This window comes from Mobula birostris, chromosome 15 (assembly GCF_030028105.1).
Source record: "Mobula birostris isolate sMobBir1 chromosome 15, sMobBir1.hap1, whole genome shotgun sequence".
Taxonomy (NCBI): domain Eukaryota; kingdom Metazoa; phylum Chordata; class Chondrichthyes; order Myliobatiformes; family Myliobatidae; genus Mobula; species Mobula birostris.
Window position 1 is genome coordinate 81,236,275 of NC_092384.1, and position 12,367 is coordinate 81,248,641.

Here is a 12,367-nt window from a genome sequence, read left to right on the forward strand (position 1 = left end):
ATTGACGGGGGAGTAGAAAGTCTCCGTATTGACGGGGGAGTAGAAAGTCTCTGTATTGACGGGGGAGTAGAAAGTCTCTGTATTGATGGGGAGTAGAAAGTCTCGGTATTGACGAGGGAGGAGAAAGTGCCTGTATTGACGGGGGAATAGAAAGTCTCTGTATTGACGGGGGAGTAGAAAGTCTCCGTATTGACGGGGGAGTAGTAAGACTCTTTATTGACGGGGGCGTAGAAAGTCTCTGTATTGACGAGGGAGTAGAAAGTCGGTGTATTGACGAGGGTGTAGAAAGTCTGTGTATTGACGAGGGTGTAGAAAGTCTGTGTATTGACGAAAAAGTAGAAAGTCTGTGTATTGATGAGGGTGTAGAAAGTGTCTGTATTGTCGAGAGTGTAGAAAGTCTCTGTATTGTCCAGAGTGTAGAAAGTCTCTGTATTGACGAGAGTGTAGAAAGCCTCTGTATTGACGAGGGAGTAGAAAGTCTCTGTATTGACGAGGGAGTAGAAATTCTGTGTATTGACGGGGAGTAGAAAGTCTCTGTAATAATGGGGAAGTAGAAAGTCTCTGTATTGACGAGGGGGTAGAAAGTCTCTTTATTGACGAGGGATTAGAATGTCGGCGTATTGACAAGGGTGTAGAATGTCGGTGTATTGACGAGGGTGTAGAAAGTTTGTGTATTGACGAGGATGTAGAAAGTCTGTATATTGACGAAAAAGCAGAAAGTCTGTGTATTGACGAAAAAGTAGAACGTCTGTGTATTGACAAGGGTGTAGAAAGTCTCTGTATTGTCGAGAGTGTAGAAAGTCTCTGTATTGACGAGAGTGTAGAAAGTCTCTGTATTAACAAAGGAGTAGAAAGTGTCTCTATTGACGAGGGAGTGGAAAGTCTGTGTATTGACGAGGGAGTGGAAAGTCTGTGTATTGACGAGGGAGTGGAAAGTCAATGTATTGACGAGGGAGTGGAAAGTCTCTGTATTGACGGGGGAGGAGAAAGTCTCTGTATTGAAGGGGGAGTAGAAAGACTCTGTGTTGATGGGGAGTAGAAAATCTCTGTATTGACGAGGGAGTAGAAAGTCACTGTATTGACGAGGGAGGAGAAAGTGCCTGTATTGACGTGGGAGTAGAACGTCCCTGTATTAATGAGGGAGTAGAACGTCTCTGTATTGACGAGGGTAGAAAGTCTCCGTATTGATAAGGGAGTAGAAAGTCTCTGTATTGACAAGAGAATAGAAAGTCTCTGTATTGACGGGGGAGTAGAAAGTCTCTGTATTGATGGGGGAGTAGAAAGTCTCTGTATTGACGGCGGAGTAGAAAGTCTCTGTATTAACGAGAGTGTAGAAAGTCTCTGTATTGACGAAAAAGTAGAAAGTCTCTCCATTGACCAGGGAGTGGAAAGTTTCAGTATTGACGAGGGAGTGGAAACTCAATGTATTGATGATGGAGTAGAAAGTCTCTGTATTGATGGTGAGTAGAAGGTGTTTGTATTGATAGGGGAGTAGAAAGTCTCTGTATTGACGGGGGAGTAGAAAGTCTTTGTATTGACGAGGGAATAGAAAGACTCTGAATTGACGAGGGAGTAGAACGTCTCTGTATTGACGGGGGAGTAGAAAGTCTCTGTATTGACGGGGAAGTAGAAAGCCTCTGTATTGACGGGGCAGTAGAAAGCCTCTGTAGTGACGGGGGAGTAGAAAGTCTCAGTACTGACGCGGGAGTAGAAAGTCTCAATACTGACGGGGGAGTAGAAAGTCTGAGTACTGACGCGGGAGTAGAAAGTCTCAGTACTGACGGGGGAGTAGAAAGTCTCAGTACTGACGCGGGAGTAGAAAGTCTCAGTACTGACTGGGGAGTAGAAAGTCTCAGCACTGACGAGGCAGTAGACAGTCTCAGTACTGTCGAGGGAGTATAAAGGCCCTGTATTGACGGGGGAGTAGAAAGCCTCAGTATAGACGGGGGAGTAGAAGGCCTCCGTAATGAAGCGGGAGTAGAAAGTCTCCGTATTGACGGGGAAGTAGAATGTCTCTGTATTGACGAGGGAGTAGAAAGTCTCTGTACTGACGAGTGAGTAGAAAGTCTCTGTATTGACGGGGGAGTAGAAAGTTTCTGTATTGACGAGGGAGTCGAAACTCACTGTATTGATGATGGAGTAGAAAGTCTCTGTATTGATGGTGAGTAGAAAGTGTTTGTATTGATGATGGAGTAGAAAGTCTCTGTATTGACAGGGGAGTAGAAAGTCTTTTTATTGACAAGGGAGTAGAAAGACTCTGTATTGACGGGGGAGTAGAAAGTCTTTTTATTGACAAGGGAGTAGAAAGACTGTATTGACGAGGGAGTAGAAAGTCTCTGTACTGACGGGGGAGTAGAAAGTCTCTGTAGTGACGGGGGAGTAGAAAGTCTCAGTACTGACGCGGGAGTAGAAAGTCTCAGTACTGACGGGGGAGTAGAAAGTCTCAGTACTGACGAGGGAGTAGAAAGTCTCAGTACTGTCGAGGGAGTATAAGGGCCCTGTATTGACGGGGGAGTAGAAAGCCTCAGTATTGACAGGGGAGTAGAAAGTCTCTGTATTGACGGGCTAGTAGAAACTTTGCGTATTGACGGGGGAGTAGAAAGTCTGCGTATTGACGGAGGAGGAGAACGCTTCTGTATTGACGGGGGAGTAGAAAGTCTGTGTATTGACGGGGGAGGAGAAAGTCTCCATATTGACGGGTGAGTAGAAAGTCTCTGTATTGACGGGGAGTAGATAGTCTCTGTATTGACGGGGAGTAGAAAGTCTCTGTATTGATGAGGGAGTAGATATTCTGTGCATTGACGGGGAGTAGGAAGTCTCTATATTAACGGGGAAGTAGAAAGTCTCTGTATTGACGGGGGAGTAGAAAGTCTCCGTATTGACGGGGGAGTAGAAAGACTCTGCATTGACGGGGCGTAGAAAGTCACTGTATTGACGGGGGAGTAGAAAGTCACTGTATTGACGGGGGAGTCGAAAGTCTCTGTATTGACGGGGGAGGACAAAGTCTCTGTATTGACGAGGGAGCGGAAAGTGTCTGGATTAACGGGGGAGTGGAAAGTCACTGCATTGACGAGGCAGTAGAAAGTCTCAGTACTGTCGAGGGAGTATAAAGGCCCTGTATTGACGGGGGAGTAGAAAGCCTCAGTATTGACGGGGGAGTAGAAGGCCTCCGTAATGAAGCGGGAGTAGAAAGTCTCCGTATTGACGGGGAAGTAGAATGTCTCTGAATTGACGAGGGAGTAGAAAGTCTCTGTACTGACGAGGGAGTATAAAGGCCCTGTATTGACGGGGGAGTAGAAAGCCTCAGTATTGACGGGGGAGTAGAAGGCCTCCGTAATGAAGCGGGAGTAGAAAGTCTCCGTATTGACGGGGAAGTAGAATGTCTCTGTATTGACGAGGGAGTAGAAAGTCTCTGTACTGACGAGTGAGTAGAAAGTCTCTGTATTGACGGGGGAGTAGAAAGTTTCTGTATTGACGAGGGAGTCGAAACTCACTGTATTGATGATGGAGTAGAAAGTCTCTGTATTGATGGTGAGTAGAAAGTGTTTGTATTGATGATGGAGTAGAAAGTCTCTGTATTGACGGGGGAGTAGAAAGTCTTTTTATTGACAAGGGAGTAGAAAGACTCTGTATTGACGGGGGAGTAGAAAGTCTTTTTATTGACAAGGGAGTAGAAAGACTGTATTGACGAGGGAGTAGAAAGTCTCTGTACTGACGGGGGAGTAGAAAGTCTCTGTAGTGACGAGGGAGTAGAAAGTCTCAGTACTGACGCGGGAGTAGAAAGTCTCAGTACTGACGGGGGAGTAGAAAGTCTCAGTACTGACGAGGGAGTAGAAAGTCTCAGTACTGTCGAGGGAGTATAAGGGCCCTGTATTGACGGGGGAGTAGAAAGCCTCAGTATTGACAGGGGAGTAGAAAGTCTCTGTATTGACGGGCTAGTAGAAACTTTGCGTATTGACGGGGGAGTAGAAAGTCTGCGTATTGACGGAGGAGGAGAACGCTTCTGTATTGACGGGGGAGTAGAAAGTCTGTGTATTGACGGGGGAGGAGAAAGTCTCCATATTGACGGGTGAGTAGAAAGTCTCTGTATTGACGGGGAGTAGATAGTCTCTGTATTGACGGGGAGTAGAAAGTCTCTGTATTGATGAGGGAGTAGATATTCTGTGCATTGACGGGGAGTAGGAAGTCTCTATATTAACGGGGAAGTAGAAAGTCTCTGTATTGACGGGGGAGTAGAAAGTCTCCGTATTGACGGGGGAGTAGAAAGACTCTGCATTGACGGGGCGTAGAAAGTCACTGTATTGACGGGGGAGTAGAAAGTCACTGTATTGACGGGGGAGTCGAAAGTCTCTGTATTGACGGGGGAGGACAAAGTCTCTGTATTGACGAGGGAGCGGAAAGTGTCTGGATTAACGGGGGAGTGGAAAGTCTCTGCATTGACGAGGCAGTAGAAAGTCTCAGTACTGTCGAGGGAGTATAAAGGCCCTGTATTGACGGGGGAGTAGAAAGCCTCAGTATTGACGGGGGAGTAGAAGGCCTCCGTAATGAAGCGGGAGTAGAAAGTCTCCGTATTGACGGGGAAGTAGAATGTCTCTGTATTGACGAGGGAGTAGAAAGTCTCTGTACTGACGAGGGAGTATAAAGGCCCTGTATTGACGGGGGAGTAGAAAGCCTCAGTATTGACGGGGGAGTAGAAGGCCTCCGTAATGAAGCGGGAGTAGAAAGTCTCCGTATTGACGGGGAAGTAGAATGTCTCTGTATTGACGAGGGAGTAGAAAGTCTCTGTACTGACGAGTGAGTAGAAAGTCTCTGTATTGACGGGGGAGTAGAAAGTTTCTGTATTGACGAGGGAGTCGAAACTCACTGTATTGATGATGGAGTAGAAAGTCTCTGTATTGATGGTGAGTAGAAAGTGCTTGTATTGATGATGGAGTAGAAAGTCTCTGTATTGACGGGGGAGTAGAAAGTCTTTTTATTGACAAGGGAGTAGAAAGACTCTGTATTGAGGGGGGAGTAGAAAGTCTTTTTATTGACAAGGGAGTAGAAAGACTGTATTGACGAGGGAGTAGAAAGTCTCTGTACTGACGGGGGAGTAGAAAGTCTCTGTAGTGACGGGGGAGTAGAAAGTCTCAGTACTGACGCGGGAGTAGAAAGTCTCAGTACTGACGGGGGAGTAGAAAGTCTCAGTACTGACGAGGGAGTAGAAAGTCTCAGTACTGTCGAGGGAGTATAAGGGCCCTGTATTGACGGGGGAGTAGAAAGCCTCAGTAGTGACAGGGGAGTAGAAAGTCTCTGTATTGACGGGCTAGTAGAAACTTTGCGTATTGACGGGGGAGTAGAAAGTCTGCGTATTGACGGAGGAGGAGAACGCTTCTGTATTGACGGGGGAGTAGAAAGTCTCTGTATTGACGGGGGAGGAGAAAGTCTCCGTATTGACGGGTGAGTAGAAAGTCTCTGTATTGACGGGGAGTAGATAGTCTCTGTATTGACGGGGAGTAGAAAGTCTCTGTATTGATGAGGGAGTAGATATTCTGTGCATTGACGGGGAGTAGGAAGTCTCTATATTAACGGGGAAGTAGAAAGTCTCTGTATTGACGGGGGAGTAGAAAGTCTCCGTATTGACGGGGGAGTAGAAAGACTCTGCATTGACGGGGCGTAGAAAGTCACTGTATTGACGGGGGAGTAGAAAGTCACTGTATTGACGGGGGAGTCGAAAGTCTCTGTATTGACGGGGGAGGACAAAGTCTCTGTATTGACGAGGGAGCGGAAAGTGTCTGGATTAACGGGGGAGTGGAAAGTCTCTGCATTGACGGGGGAGTAGAAAGTCTCTGCATTGACGGGGGAGTAGAAAGTCTCTGTATTGACGAGGAGTAGAAAGTCTCAGTACTGACGAGGGAGTAGAAAGGCCCTGAATTGACGGGTGAGTAGAAGGCCTCTGTATTGAAGAGGGAGTAGAAATTCTGTGCATTGACGGGGAGTAGAAAGTCTCTGTAATAACGGGGAAGTAGAAAGTCTCTGTATTGACGAAGGGGTAGAAAGTCTCTGTATTGACGAGGGAGTAGAATATCGGCGTATTGACGAGGGTGTAGAAAGTTTGTGTATTGACGAGGGTGTAGAAAGTCTGTGTATTGACGAAAAAGTAGAAAGTCTGTGTATTGACGAGGGTGTAGAAAGTCTCTGTATTGACGAGAGTGTAGAAAGTCTCTGTATTGACAAAGGAGTAGAAAGTCTCTCTATTGACGAGGGAGTGGAAAGTCTGTGTATTGATGAGGGAGTGGAAAGTCTGTGTATTGACGAGGGAGTAGAAAGTCTCTGGATTGACGGGAGAGCACAAAGTCTCGGTATTGATGAGAGAGTAGAAAGTATCTGTATTAACGGGGAAGTAGAAAGTCTTTGTATTGACGAGGGGGTAGAAAGTCTCTGTATTGTCGAGATTGTAGAAAGTCGCTGTATTGATGAGAGTGTAGAAAGTCTGTGTATTGACAAGGGAGTGGAAAGACTGTGTATTGACGAGGGAGTGGAAAGTCTCTGTATTGACGAGGGACTGGAAAGTCTCTGTATTAACGGCAGAGGAGAAAGTCTCTGTATTGATGGGGAGTAGAAAGTCTCGGTATTGACGAGAGAGAAGCAATTCTCAGTATTAACGAGGGAGTAGAAAGTCTCTGTATTGATAGGGAGTAGAAAGTCTCTGTATTTAGTGGGAGTAGAAAGTCTCTGTATTGACGACGGCATAGAAAGTCTATGTATTGACGGGGAGTAGAAAGTCTCCGTATTGACGGGGACCAGAAAGTCTCGGTATTGACGAGGGAGTGGAAAGTCTGTGGATCGATGAGGGAGTGGAAAGTCTCTGGATTGACGGGGGAGTGGAAAGTCTCTGTATTGACAGGTGAGGAGAAATGCTCTGTATTGATGGGGAGTAGGAAGTCTCTGTGTTGACAGGGGAGTAGGAAGTCTCCGTATTGACGGGGGAGTAGAAAGTCTCTGTATTGACGGGGAAGTAGAAAGTCTATGTATTGACGGGGGAGTAGAAAGTCTCTGTATTGACGAGGGAGTAGAAAGTCTCTGTATTGATGAGGGAGTAGAAAGTCTCCTAACTCACGAGTGAGTAGAAAGTCTCCTAATTCACGAGGGAGTAGAAAGTCTCTGTATTGACGAGGGGGTAGAAAGTCTCTGTACTGATGATGGATTAGAAAGTCTCTGTATTGACGAGGGAGTAGAAAATCTCTGTATTGACGGGGGTGTAGAAAGTCTCTGTATTGGCGGAGAGTAGAAAGTCTCTGTATTAACGGGGAAGAAGAAAGTCTCTGTATTGACGAGGGAGTAGAAAGTCTCTGGATTGATGGGGAAGTACAAAGTCTCTGTATTGACGAGGGAGTAGAAAGTCTCCTAACTCACGAGGGAGTAGAAAGTCCCTGTATTTATGAGGGAGTAGAAAACGACTCTGTATTGGTGAGGGTAGAAAGTCTCCGTCTTGACGAGGGTAGAAGGTCTCCGTATTGATGAGGGAGTAGAAAGTCACTGTATTGACGAGAGAGTAGAAAGTCTCTGTATTGACGGGGGAGTAGAAAGTCTGCGTATTGACGGGGGAGGAGAACGCCTCTCTATTGACGGGGGAGGAGAAAGTCTCCGTATTGACGGGTGAGTAGAAAGTCTCCGTATTGACGGGGGAGTAGAGAGTCTCTGTATTGATTGGGGAGTAGAAAGTCTCTGTTTTGACGGGGGAGAAGAAAGTCTCTGTATTGACGTTGGGTAGACAGTCTCTGTATTGACGAGTGAGTAGAAAGTCTCTGTATTGACGAGTGAGTAGAGAGTCTCTGTATTGACGGGGGAGTAGAAAGTCTCTGTGTTAATGGGGAGTCGAAAGTCTCTGCATTGACGGGAAAGTAGAAAGTCTGCGTATTGACGGAGGAGGAGAACGCCTCTCTATTGACGGGGGAGGAGAAAGTCTCCGTATTGACGGGTGAGTAGAAAGTCTCCGTATTGACGGGGGAGTAGAAAGTCTCCGTATTGATGGGGGAGTAGAAAGACTCTGTTTTGACGGGGGAGTAGAAAGTCTCTGTATTGACGGTGGAGTAGAAAGTCTCTGTATTGACGAGTGAGTAGAAAGTCTCTGTATTGACGAGTGAGTAGAAAGTCTCTGTATTGACGAGTGAGTGGAGAGTCTCTGCATTGACGGGGTAGTAGAAAGTCCCTTTATTGACCTGAGATTGGAAAGTGTCTGGATTGACGGGGGAGTGGAAAGTCTGTGTATTGACGGGGGAGGAGAAATGCTCTGTATTGACGGGGAGTAGAAAGTCTCAGTATTGACAGGGAGTAGAAGGACTCAGTATTGACAGGGAGTAGAAAGTCTCCGTATTGACGGGGGAGTAGAAATTTTCCGTATTGACGGGGGAGTAGAACGTCTCCGTATTGACGGGGGAGTAGAAAGTCTCTGTATTGATGGGGGAATAGAAAGTCTCTGTATTGATGGGGAGTAGGAAGTCTCTGTATTGATGGGGAGCAGGAAGTCTCTGTATTGATGGGGAGTAGAAAGTTTCAGTATTGACGGGGGAGTAGAAAGTCTCTGTATTGATGGGGAGTAGAAAGTCTCTGTATTGACGAGGGAGTAGATAGTCTCTGTATTGACGAGGGAGTAGAAAGTCTCTGCATTGACGGGGGAGTAGAAAGTCTCTGTCTTGACGGGGGAATAGAAAGTCTTTGTATTGACTAGGGAGTAGAAAGTCTCTGTATTGACAGGGGAGTAGAAAGGCTGTGTATTGACGGGGTAGTAGCAAGTCACTGTATTGACGGGGGAGTAGAAAATCTCTGTTTTGACGGGGGAGGACAAAGTCTCTGTATTGACGGGGGAGGGGAAACTCGGTGTATTGACGGGGGAGTAGAGAGTCTCTGTATTGATTGGGGAGTAGAAAGTCTCTGTTTTGACGGGGGAGTAGAAAGTCTCTGTATTGACGTTGGGTAGACAGTCTCTGTTTTGACGAGTGAGTAGAAAGTCTCTGTATTGACGAGTGAGTAGAGAGTCTCTGTATTGACGGGGGAGTAGAAAGTCTCTGTGTTAAAGGGGAGTCGAAAGTCTCTGCATTGACGGGGTTGTAGAAAGTCTCTTTATTGACGAGGCTGTGGAAAGTGTCTGGATTGACGGGGGAGTAGAAAGTCTCTTTATTGACGGGGGAATAGAAAGTCTCCGTATTGACGGGGAGAAGAAAGTCTCTGTATTGATGGGGAGTAGAAAGTTTCAGTATTGATGGGGGAGTAGAAAGTCTCTGTATTGACGGGGAGAAGAAAGTCTCCGTATTGACGGGGGAGTAGAAAGTCTCCGTATTGACGGGAGAGTAGAAAGTCTCCGTATTGACGGAGGAGTAGAAAGTCTACGTATTGACGGGGAGTAGGAAGTCTCTGTATTGATGAGGGAGTAGAAATTCTCTGTATTGACGGGTAGTAGAAAGTCTCTGTATTAACGGGGAAGTAGAAAGCGTCTGTATTGACGAGGGGGTAGAAAGTCTCTGTATTGACGAGGGAGTAGAATGTCGGTGTATTGACGAGGGTGTAGAAAGTCTCTGTATTTTCGAGAGTGTAGAAAGTCTCTGTATTGACGGTGGAGTAGAAAGTCTCTGTATTGACGGTGGAGTAGAAAGTCTCTGTATTGACGAGTGAGTAGAAAGTCTCTGTATTGACGAGTGAGTGGAGAGTCTCTGTATTGACGGGGGAGTAGAAAGTTTCTGTGTTGATGGGGAGTAGAAAGTCTCTGCATTGACGGGGTAGTAGAAAGTCCCTTTATTGACGAGGGAGTGGAAAGTGTCTGGATTGACGGGGGAGTGGAAAGTCTCTGTATTGACGGGGGAGGAGAAATGCTCTGTATTGACGGGCAGTAGAAAGTCTCAGTATTGACAGGGAGTAGAAAGACTCTGTATTGACAGGGAGTAGAAAGTCTCCGTATTGACGGGGGAGTAGAAAGTCTCTGTATTGACGGGGGAATAGAAAGTCTCTGTATTGACGGGGAGACGAAAGTCTCTGTATTGATGGGGAGTAGGAAGTCTCTGTATTGATGGGGAGCAGGAAGTCTCTGTATTGATGGGGAGTAGAAAGTTTCAGTATTGACGGGGGAGTAGAAAGTCTCTGTATTGATGGGGAGTAGAAAGTCTCTGTATTGACGAGGGAGTAGATAGTCTCTGTATTGACGAGGGAGTAGAAAGTCTCTGCATTGACAGGGGAGTAGAAAGTCTCTGTCTTGACGGGGGAATAGAAAGTCTCTGTATTGACTAGGGAGTAGAAAGTCTCTGTATTGACAGGGGAGTAGAAAGGCTGTGTATTGACGGGGTAGTAGCAAGTCACTGTATTGACGGGGGAGTAGAAAATCTCTGTATTGACGGGGGAGGACAAAGTCTCTGTTTTGACGGGGGAGGGGAAACTCGCTGTATTGACGGGGGAGTAGAGAGTCTCTGTATTGATTGGGGAGTAGAAAGTCTCTGTTTTGACGGGGGAGTAGAAAGTCTCTGTATTGACGTTGGGTAGAAAGTCTCTGTATTGACGAGTGAGTAGAAAGTCTCTGTATTGACGAGTGAGTAGAGAGTCTCTGTATTGACGGGGGAGTAGAAAGTCTCTGTGTTAATGGGGAGTCGAAAGTCTCTGCATTGACGGGGTTGTAGAAAGTCTCTTTATTGACGAGGGTGTGGAAAGTGTCTGGATTGACGGGGGAGTAGAAAGTCTCTGTATTGAGGGGGGAATAGAAAGTCTCTGTATTGACGGGGAGAAGAAAGTCTCCGTATTGACGAGGGAGTAGAAAGTCTCCGTATTGACGGGAGAGTAGAAAGTCTCCGTATTGACGGAGGAGTAGAAAGTCTACGTATTGACGGGGAGTAGGAAGTCTCTGTATTGATGGGGAGTAGGAAGTCTCTGTATTGATGAGGGAGTAGAAATTCTCTGTATTGACGGGTAGTAGAAAGTCTCTGTATTAACGGGGAAGTAGAAAGTCTCTGTATTGACGAGGGCGTAGAATGTTGGTGTATTGACGAGTTTAGAAAGTCTCCGTATTGATGAGGGATTAGAAGGTCTGTGTATTGAGAAGAGAGTAGAAAGTCTACGTATTGACGAGGGAGTGGAAAGTCAATGTATTGACGAGGGAGTGGAAAGTCTCTGTATTGACGGGGGAGGAGAAAGTCTCTGTATTGAAGGGGGAGTAGAAAGTCTCTGTATTGATGGGAAGTAGAAAGTCTCTGTAGTGACGAGGGAGTAGAAAGTCCCTGTATTGACGGGGCGTAGAAAGTCACTGTATTGACGGGGGAGTAGAAAGTCTCCGTATTGACAGGGGAGTAGAAAGACTCTGTATTGACGGGGGCGTAGAAAGTCACTGTATTGACGGGGGAGTCGAAAGTCTCTATATTGATGAGGGAGCGGAAAGTGTCTGGATTGACGGGGGAGTGGAAAGTCTCTGCATTGACGGGGGAGTAGAAAGTGTCTGTATTGACGGGGGAGTAGAAAGTCTCTGTATTGAATAGGAGTAGAAAGTGTCAGTACTGACAAGGGAGTAGAAAGGCCCTGAATTGACGGGGGAGTAGAAGGCCTCTGTATTGATGAGGGAGTAGAAATTCTGTGTATTGACGGGAAGTAGAAAGTCTCTGTAATAACGGGGAAGTAGAAAGTCTCTGTATTGACGAGGGGGTAGAAAGTCTCTATATTGACGAGGGAGTAGAATGTCGGCGTATTGACGAGGGTGTAGAAAGTTTGTGTATTGACGAGGGTGTAGAAAGTCTGTGTATTGACGAAAAAGTAGAAAGTCTGTGTATTGACGAAAAAGTAGAAAGTCTGTGTATTGACAAGGGTGTAGAAAGTCACTGTATTGTCGAGAGTGTAGAAAGTCTCTGTATTGACGAGAGTGTAGAAAGTCTCTGTATTGACAAAGGAGTAGAAAGTCTCTCTATTGACGATGGAGTGGGAAGTCTGTGTATTGACGAGGGAGTGGAAAGTCTGTGTATTGACGAGGGAGTGGAAAGTCAATGTATTGACGAGGGAGTGGAAAGTCTCTGTATTGACGGGGGAGGAGAAAGTCTCTGTATTGAAGGGGGAGTAGAAAGTCTCTGTATTGATGGGAAGTAGAAAGTCTCTGTAGTGACGAGGGAGTAGAAAGTCCCTGTATTGATGAGGGAGTAGAACGTCTCTGTATTGACGAGGGTAGAAAGTCTCCGTATTGATAAGGGAGTAGAAAGTCTCTGTATTGACAAGAGAGTAGAAAGTCTGTGTATTGACGGGGGAGTAGAAAGTCTCTGTATTGACGGTGGAGTAGAAAGTCTCTGTATTGACGAGAGTGTAGAAAGTCTCTGTATTGACGAAAAAGTAGAAAGACTCTCCATTGACCAGGGAGTGGAAAGTTTCT